The sequence below is a fragment of the Nannospalax galili genome, unplaced genomic scaffold, assembly GCF_000622305.1.
Source record: "Nannospalax galili isolate Female #2095 unplaced genomic scaffold, S.galili_v1.0 scaffold2324, whole genome shotgun sequence".
In the NCBI taxonomy this organism is placed as follows: Eukaryota; Metazoa; Chordata; class Mammalia; order Rodentia; family Spalacidae; genus Nannospalax; species Nannospalax galili.
In genome coordinates this window covers 519,672-525,891 of record NW_008351545.1, presented here as the reverse complement: position 1 = coordinate 525,891, position 6,220 = coordinate 519,672, and the positions used below count along the sequence as shown (strand labels likewise).

General features: G+C 39.6%; 1 pseudogene; it reads left to right on the top strand.

Annotated features, from left to right (window-relative positions):
• The first annotated feature begins 1,729 nt into the window (after positions 1 to 1,729).
• Positions 1,730 to 6,220, top strand: part of LOC103746341 — a 13,778-nt pseudogene continuing 9,287 nt past the window's right edge.

Sequence of the window (6,220 nt, the reverse complement as noted above, 5' to 3'; positions counted from 1 at the left end):
CCAGAATGGTTGAGACTGTGGCTCACAATTCTGTTTCATATACAGTTTGAATGTTATCAGTTTACATATTCGTTCTTTCAGAATTAAATTAGAAATTCCTGTATGTGCCATGACTGCCATAGAAACAATGCATGGGTGGATCTGGGCTTTGCAAGGTTGAAGGCTCCAAAGCTTAAAATGACGTGTAATTTGTATGGGACACAAAGGTTTCACATGAAGTAGACACTGTGACAGACACTGGACACTTCTTATATCCAAAACCCACAGCGGGGAAGGAGCCACTGTATGTGGCAGGATGGTTTCATGCTGTATAATCTTCCTTTGAATATGAGCCGGACTTATGGACTCACTCCCAACAAACAGAATAGAGCAGAAAGTGGTATGAAGCTCCTTCAGAGACATTGACTCCTAAAGAAATGGGCTTTCCCAAGTGCTCTCCCATGAATCCCTCACTGTGGATGAAGCTAGCTGCTGTGTCATGGAGCCCCAGGAAGAAACTCAAATGAGTGAGTTTGAGTGGGTCTTCTGAAGCCTCCAAGAGGTAGTTAGCAATCTTGGAAACCCAGTTAACCTTCAAGACATCAATACCTTGATTGCAGCCTTATGGGGGACCCCTATTCAGAAGAGCCCTGCTAGTCCTATGCCAAGAGGCTTCCCCTAAAAGAAACTATGAAATAACACGTCAGTTGCTTTGAGTCTTAAAGGTGATTTGCTACACAGACGTAGATAGGTGCTACTTCCAACTTTCAAAGATAATTGACCCCAAGATTAGCAGAAGGAAAGCATCCAATGGGTGTTCGCATGATAACAAGGGCCAAAACTCTATTCTTGGAGCACACGAACACCATCATCTTCTGAGAATTCTGATAAAGACTCATGAGTTTGAGTCTGCATGCGCAGAACCATTGACTTACTTCACTTCCCCTCACCTGCAATCTCTTTACACCAGGCCTTAGGCAATCTTGCTTCTTTAACCCTTAAGTATCCCAAAACTCTGTCCTCAAGGGGACTGATTGAAGGCCTGCTGTCCTGTCTCCTCACTTGGCTGTGGCTTGAACCAAACCCTATCTCCTTTGCCGCACCACTTATTTAGTGACTGACATTCAGTGCAGCAGTCAACGCAGGGCTGACTCTGACACAGGCCCCAGCCATGTGAGCGCTCTTTCTCACTGTTACCTGTTCCACCCTCAGTGGTTACTTCCTGAGTTTTATTACTTTCCATTCTGTGCCTCACCTGTTCCGACAGTAATGTTCTAATTTCTCTCTTGATCTCTAACCTTACTCCCCTCAAATGCATTCCCACAGTTGGTAAAAAGCTCTCCAACTTAAGCCTGAGCAGTAATTTTCTCTGTCCTAAAACTCCATTGTATTAGCTGCAAAGCTGGAAATGCTAATAAGCCAAACGGCACACTCTGAGACGCCACATGGCACCAACGCAAAACTTTCCTCACTTTTCACTTAATGTCATCGAATGTCACATGAGCATCATCCATCCTGTTTCACTTTCTGGGCTGTAGTGTATTCCTTTATACCAACACAGTAGGTTAATAGAGTCTGAAATTTATACTACTTTAGGTGTCTTCAAATTTTCTGTTATAAAGTTGTTATCATTTTCTTTCTTTTTCTTTCTTTATTCCTTTTTATACACAGTGTATTGATAAATTTTCCTGTTGCTGTAATAAACTACCTGAAAAACCTAACTTAAGGAAGGAAGGGTTTATCCCCCATCATGGCTGGGCCTGGAGACTTCTTATATCTGAAAGCCGCAGGTGGGAAGGAGCCACCACATGTTGCAGACACTCTCTGAGGTGGCCCACATGATGGTTTCATGCTGTGTAGTGGCAGGAGCTGGCCAACTGCATCCACAGTTAAGAAGCAGAGAGAGGAATATCTGTACTTGGCTCTCTTTCCCCTTTTTGACTCAGTTGAGGACGCCAGTCACAGCAACGGCACCACCACGTTTAAGGTGGGTCTTCCCTCCCTATTAACCTAATCCAGATAATACCTCACAGATGTTGGCGAAGGCTTATTTCTTAAGTGATTCTAGGTCTTGTAACATTGACAACCAGTGTTAACCACCATAAAGGATCTTCTGTGGCCTCAAACTCACTAACTAACCAAGACTGGCATTGAACCCTTGACTTTCAATCTACCTCCCAAGGGACAGGATTACAGATGTGCGCCACCATGTCCAGCCTTGTATCTGTTTCTTGGGTTTATTTTTTCTATGGACATGTGATTTATATATGTGAATCTTCTAATTTACTATGTATAATATACTTAAATTTACATGTATCTATTGTTTTCAAAGACTCCATTACATAACAGTCAGCAAACTGAGAAATATTTATTTTTGGAAAATAGAGATGAATGAAGAAGAAATGAGGTACAGATTGTCACCAACTGGCTGTCAAAACAAAGTTCAGTGTTGTAATTGTTTGCCTTCGAATCCACTTCATCAAAGGAGCACAGAACTTGACTGCAGTTACCACTGCTCCAAAATTATCGGTTTGTTTTCAAAATACTCATAAAATACTCGACTCTTACGCATGTGCTATGTTTACTAGCACTTTATAGATTAATATAATCAACATATATTTTTTGAGGAACTAGTGGGTGCTAACATTTTGGTGCGCATTGGGAATAGATCAGTAATCACTACGTTTAATAGAAAGTCAAAATATCAAAGTAGAAAAACAGTAAGTAGTTAACAAGCACAGTAGAGTGTGTGACCTAGTTTTATCTTTCTCTCTTTGTGAATAGAACATTCATTCTGGCACCTTGTTGAAGCAACCTAATTCTTACCTTCTTTTGGATTGTGAGATCTTTGGGAGTAGATGCATAGTACTTATGTACCAATTGTCTTTCAAAGTATCTGAAAACATTTTGACGAATAAAATTATATTGCATTTTCAGGATAATATCACATTACAATTTTAAAGAGAATTACTGCTGAAGGGGAGAACAGAACAAAACATCACTATGAGACCAACTCTCCCAGGTCTTCACACTAAGTCCCTGCTCAATGAACTCCGCTCTGGAAGGGAGGGGTTGATTATTCCAGTTACTCTAGTAAAGTTTGAGATTTGATGGTGAAACTAATCGTAAGTCAGTCCCCAGGGCTGCTGAACAGCTCTGAGAGGCAACTACAAAGGAGAGACTGGTGACAGGGGCCAGCCCACTTGAGCACTGCACATAATTGCCAGATTCTCTCTTAAGATACCCCTGGAGTAAGAGAGCCCTGGAGACAGCTCCATTTTTTTAATTATTAAGACATTCATTGAAACTTTTTAATAGTCACATACATTATGAAAGAATGTGTTAGTAAGTTTCACTCTTCCAACAGCTGGATCCCGGGGGCCTGGGCAAACAAAATTGTCATTATCATCTCTGCTCAAACAATCATCCTAATGAGATCCCCAGGGTCTCCTTCTTTCCATCTTCTATAAGGAACTGCACAAGTTGAAAATCACTCTCTTTCACCTGACTGCTCTAGTTTTAAATATTGCCCACTAACCATGGCATCCAGGATCCCTGAAGGTTTCCCAGTTATTCATAGGAAACCACATGAGTAATGGAGCTGCATTTCAGCGCTGACAGAAGCAGAGATGAACTGAGAAAAACTTTAACCCAATGCAAGCATTTCTGATCCTTCAGTTTTCCAACTTCCTTTCATCACCTTCAGAGCATAACTGCCAGCAAATAAGCCCGTTCATTGTTCAATGAACTAGTATGCTGTTTCCTTCTCACTTATAAGATAGGGAAAACAAAACTCAAATCCCTGGACTTTCTTCTCCAGTACTTAGATTTGTTCATTTCAGGCTCACAAAAAATACAAATTATTTAAATGTAAGAAACAATGTACTGTTATATCTAGTTTTCTTCCAAATTTATTCACATTATTACCTTGAAAAATGGCAAGAAGTTTAAGCTACTTCATTAATAAATAAGGGATTTGTCTTTAAAAAAATCAGTAGTGTTGTGTTTATGGACTGCACTTGAACCCACAGAATCAACATTTTAAAACATTTCTAAAGATTTATTTTTATTTATTTTATTTTATACATATGAGGATTTTGTCTGTATGTTTCTAAGGGCACCACGTGCTGCAGTACCTGCAGAGGCCAGAAGAGGTTCCCCCAGAACTGGCATTACAGGAGGTTATTAGACACTATGTGAGTGCTGGGAACTGAACCTGGTCCTCTACAAAGAGTAACAAGTGCTCTTAATCATTGAGCCGTCTCTTCACCCCCCTCAAAAAAATTTTATTTAGACAGAAGAATATACAAGTATATAATGAAAGTCATAATAGGCTTTGTCAATAGAAATGTGATGAGTCTCAGCTCTACAGTTTTTCTGTTTTGACTTTAAAAGTGTCATTTTTCTCTACCTAACAGACAACCTGTGAAAATAGCAATGTTATTTATTTCCTACCAAATTCCTGCATGCTCTGAGATGATTGAGCTAGTAATTTAATTATGGACTGTGTTCCTTTGGGTCAGAGCTCTGAAAAATGTGATTCTAGATCCCAGTCAACACAGAATCATGAAGTCTATTGAGAATGAATGAAACTGAGCGAAATAACTAGTTGGCTTTAGGGATGTTCTAAATTGCTTTTCTGTTGCTGTGACAAAGCACTGACCAAAACAACTTGGGGAGGAAAGGATTTATTTTGTTCTATACTTTACAGCCAATCACTGAGGGGAGCTAAGGCAGAAACTCAAGACAGAAATCAGGAAGGAATTCTGCATATTGGTTTTCTGTCTTAGCTTACATTCATCTGTCTCTTCTTATACATCTCAGGCCTACCTGCCTAGGGATGGCACCACCCACAGTGGCTGGGTCCACTCTATGTCAATCAACAGTCAAGAAAATGCCACACATATGTGCCCACAGGCCAATCAGGTGGAGGAAATTCCTCAGTTGAGGTTTCTTCTTCCCAGTGTGTCAAGTTGACAACAAACTAACCAGGACAAGGAATGAGATGCAAAGCTGTGAGTTTTTATAAGGTTAAGTTTGTTCAGGGCTAAGCCTAAATATTAGACTTGAGCTAAATTATTTGTATTCACTTTCAAATCTTTAACATTTTATCATTATTTTTATTTTTTAATATTTTATTTATTATTTTTATTTTATGTGTATGCATGTATTGTCTGCATATAGGTAAGTGTGCCTGTGTCACGCAGTGCCCATGAAGGTCAGAAGAGGGTGTCAGATCCCCTGGAACTGCATTATGGATAGTTGTGAGGCCCCGTGTGGGTGCTGGAAATTGAACCCGGGTCCTCTCGAGAGCAGTCAGTGCTCTTAACTGCTGAGCCATCGCTCCAGCCCCCAAATCTTTAACTTTTAAATATGAAAATAACATCAAATTATGGTTATATGTTACATGTTTATGTGGTTGCATACTAGCATTTCTATAAATATTGGAAGTATAAAAAGCAGAAATTTTTAAAAATCTATTTTTTAAGGCCAGGTATGATGGTGCACACCTTTAATCCCAGTGCTTGGAAGGCAAAAGCAGGCAGATTTCTGTGAATTTGAGACTAGCCTGGTCTGCATAGCAAGTTTCAGGCCAGCTGGGACTACAAGGAGACACCGTCTCAAAAAACAAATAAACAAACAAGGTCCACTTCTTGGGGCCAACAATATGGCTCAGCAGACAGAAGTACTTACTGCCAAGCCTAATGACCTGAATTCAATCCCCAGGACCCACACGATAGAAGGAGAGAACTGCAAGTTGTCTTCACACACATACACACACACACACACACACACACACACACATATAATTTTAAAATTCACTTCTTTCAAACTCCAGCTAATTTTTCCATTTATATAAACCAAAATATTGTTTTGCAAGAGGGTTTGATGTGGCCCAGACTGACCTGGAACTCCCTACATAGCCAAGAATAACCTTGAACATCTTATCTTCCAGCCTCCATCTCCTGAGTGCTGGGTTATAGACATGCCCCACCACTCCCAGTTTACACAGTGCCAGAGATCAAACCCAGGCAAGCACTCTGTCAACTGAGCTGTACTCCAGCTTCCATTTTAGAAATAGGAATGTAATATATATGAAATTCTGAAACATTATTTTTCCAAAAGCTTAACATATTTAATATATTTAATGTTTATTAACATATTATAATTTTCCATAATCTAATATATTTAATATAATTCTATTTCATAAACACATTTGAAATGCTGTGTAATATCCTAA